This window comes from Mandrillus leucophaeus, unplaced genomic scaffold (genome assembly GCF_000951045.1).
Source record: "Mandrillus leucophaeus isolate KB7577 unplaced genomic scaffold, Mleu.le_1.0 Scaffold870, whole genome shotgun sequence".
Taxonomy (NCBI): Eukaryota; Metazoa; Chordata; class Mammalia; order Primates; family Cercopithecidae; genus Mandrillus; species Mandrillus leucophaeus.
The window spans coordinates 339,900-342,964 of NW_012109475.1; the positions used below are offsets into that span (position 1 = coordinate 339,900).

At 54.8% G+C, this 3,065-nt stretch overlaps 1 protein-coding gene across 1 annotated transcript in view; it reads left to right on the forward strand.

The window, feature by feature from the left end:
• Window positions 1-2,821: 2,821 nt before the first annotated feature.
• Window positions 2,822-3,065, forward strand: part of ZNF497 (zinc finger protein 497) — a 12,748-nt gene continuing 12,504 nt past the window's right edge. The window contains exon 1 of the mRNA XM_011969090.1: window positions 2,822-2,984. The gene's annotated coding sequence lies outside the window, so the exon portion shown is untranslated. The remainder of the gene's footprint in view (window positions 2,985-3,065) is intronic.

Consider the following 3,065-nt stretch of genomic DNA (forward strand, 5'->3'; position numbering starts at 1 on the left):
AGGAAGGACACATGAGAAAGTACAGCATCTGTCCGAGGCAGCAGGGGCAGGAGCAAGGGGGAGCTCTAAGCCAGAGCCTTTACTGGGGTTTCCAAGGGAAAAGCAAGGCAGAGCAGAGCTCACAGCACAGGACTGGCTAGCTGGAGTGATTCCTGTGGGCCTTCAGCTGTGGGAGTGTCCCCCAGCTGCTTGGCTCCTGTTCCCGGGATGATTAAGACAGAGGAATATTGTCTCCTGCGGTGTGTGGACCAGATAGAGCCACCGGTGAGGCTCTGGATTGGTTAGTCTGCATAGCAAGGGTATGCTCCAGGCCAAGTGTTGTGGCTCAGGCCTGTAATCCCAGTGCCTTGGGAGGCTGAGCTGGGCAGATAGCTTGAGCTCAGGAGTTCGAGACCAGCATGGGCAACGTGGCAAAACCCCGTTTCTACTAAAAATACAAAAATTAGCTGGGCATGGTGGCATGTGCCTGTAATCCCAGCTACTTGGGAGGGTGAGGCACAAGAATCCCTTGCACCTGGGAGGCAGAGGTTGCAATGAGCTGAGATCGCACCACTGCGCTCCAGCCTAGGTGAGAGACCAAGACTTTGTCTCAAAAATAAACAAATAAACATTTATCATTGCACACATTTTCTGTGGGTGGGGAATTTGTGACCAGCTTGGCCTGTGATTCTGGCTCAAGGTCTCTCACGAGGTTGAAGTCAACATGGCAGCCAAGACTGCAATCATCTGAAGGCCCCACTGGGTTTGGAGGATGCACTGCTCCAATGCCTCTCCACAGGACCGCAGACCTGAGTTTCCTCATGGCCAGGCAGCTGAATTCTTCCAGCATGGGTGACCCAAGACTACAGGCACATGCCACCACGCCTGGCTAATTTTTGTATTTTTAGTAGAGACAGGGTTTCACCATATTGGCCAGGATGGTCTCGATCTCTTGATCTCATGATCCGCCCGCCTCAGCCTCCCAAAGTGTTGGGAATACAGGCGTGAGCCACTGCGCCCAGCCCCGCTTTTTTTTTTTCTTGAGACAAGAGTCTAGCTCTGTCACCCAGGCTGGAGTGCGGTGGTGCGATCTCGGCTCACTGCAACCTCTGCCACCCAGGTTCAAGCAATTCTCCTGCCTCAGCCTCCCAAGTATCTGGGATTACAGGTATGTACCACCACACAGGGCTAATTTTTGTATTTTTAGTAGAGACGGGGTTTCACCATGTTGGTCAGGCTGGTCTCAAACTCCTGACCTCATGATCCGCCCACCTCTGCCTCCCAAATTGCTGGGATTACAGGCCTGAGCCACCCCGCCTGGCCAATAAAAATTTTTTTAAAGCTAAAATTGACTCTCAGGCAAATGAGATAAAATGAACATACGTTAAATATTTTAACTTAATAAGAGAAAGAGTAAGACGTTACCAGTTATTTAATGATGGAGGAAAGGACCAAAAGCCAAGGAATAGATCGAATGCAGCTCTAGGTGCTGAAAAAGACAAGGAAAGGTTCTACGTTAGAGCTTCCAGAGGGAGCTCAGCCCTGTCAACATCTTGTTTCAGGTCACTTATATCGATGTCAGACTTCTAGTCCCCAGAACTGCGAGAGAATATGTTTCTGCTGTTTTAAGCCACCAAATTTGTGGTAATTTGCTGCATAACCACAGGAAACTAACACACCATCCCTCAGTTCTGCTTTTCTGTATGGACTCCATTCTCTAACAGATTCATCCCTCATGACGGCAAGAAGGCAGCAGCTGCCCCAGCTGACAGGTGCTCACAGCCTCAGGTTCAAAGCAGATAGAGGCCCTAACAGTTCAGAGAGAAGTCCCATGATGCTAACAGGTCCAAAGTGACCATTGCCAGGGCCAGGGGGATGGACTGCCCTGTGCTGCGGACCTGGGCCATGTACCCACACCTGCCCAAACCACCTGGGCTGGGGTGAGAGCTCCCTAGTACAAATTGGTACAAGAAAAGCTCGTGGAGGCCGGGTGCAGTGGCTCACGCACGTCTGTAATCCTAGCACTTTGGGAGGCCAAGGTGGGAGGATCACTTGAGCCCAGAAGTTCAAGACCAACCTGGGCCATGTAGCGAGATCCCGTCTCTAGCTATTCATTTATTTTAACTTACAGCATCCGGTCTATGTTGTTTTTTGAGACGGAGTCTTGCTATGTCACCCAGGCTGGAGTGTGCAGTGGCACGATCTCCGCTTACTGCAACTTCTGCCTCCCCGGTTCAAGCGATTCCCCTGCCTTAGTCTCCAGAGTAGCTGGGATTATAGGCGCACGCCAACAACCCGAATTTTTGTATTTTCAGTAGGGACGGGGTTTCACCATATTGGTCAGGCTGGTCTCAAACTCCTGACCTCGTGATCTGCCCGCCTCGGCCTCCCAAAGTGCTGGGATTACAGGAGTGGGCCACCGCGCCCTGCTTATTTATTTTAGCCAACAGCGCCCGCTGTTCCCAGGCGGTCTCCCAAGTACTAACCAGGCCCGACCCTGCTTAGCTTCCGAGATACCGACTCTAGGGGATGCCAGCTTAGTGGGTGTTCCACAGCGCGTGGGTGTGAGATGCAACTCAGTGGCGTGAACTCAGCGAGTTTCCAGGGTGGTAAAGACGGCCTGGGGCGGAGGAGGACGGCCAGGGAGGAGCTACATCGGCCCGACCTGCGTTCACGACCCGGGCAGCCCCGGGTCCCTGTGTAGCTGTTGGATGTGTGCCGCAGAGGCGCGCCGGGTACAGGAAAGGGCGGAGCGCATCCATGGCAACGCAGGACGCCAGAGTAGCTCGGCCTTGGCACCGCCCCACGGGAACCAGAAGGCGCGCGCCCGCAGCCGCGCCACAGTTACGCAGGCGCGATGGGGAGAACCGCAAGGCTTTGGGCCGCTCCGCCGAATGCAACCGCGCCCCCCAGGAGACCCGGTACCCACCTCCTACCATTCCCCGTGCCTCCGTGCGGGCCCCTCTCAGGCAGCGCGTAGTGGACGCAGGGGCGGGCTGAGGACGGTGAGTGACGCCAACGGACACCCTCCGGCCAAGCACAGATCTGTCCTCCGGCTCCACCCACTCCCGCCGCGCGGGGCAGGG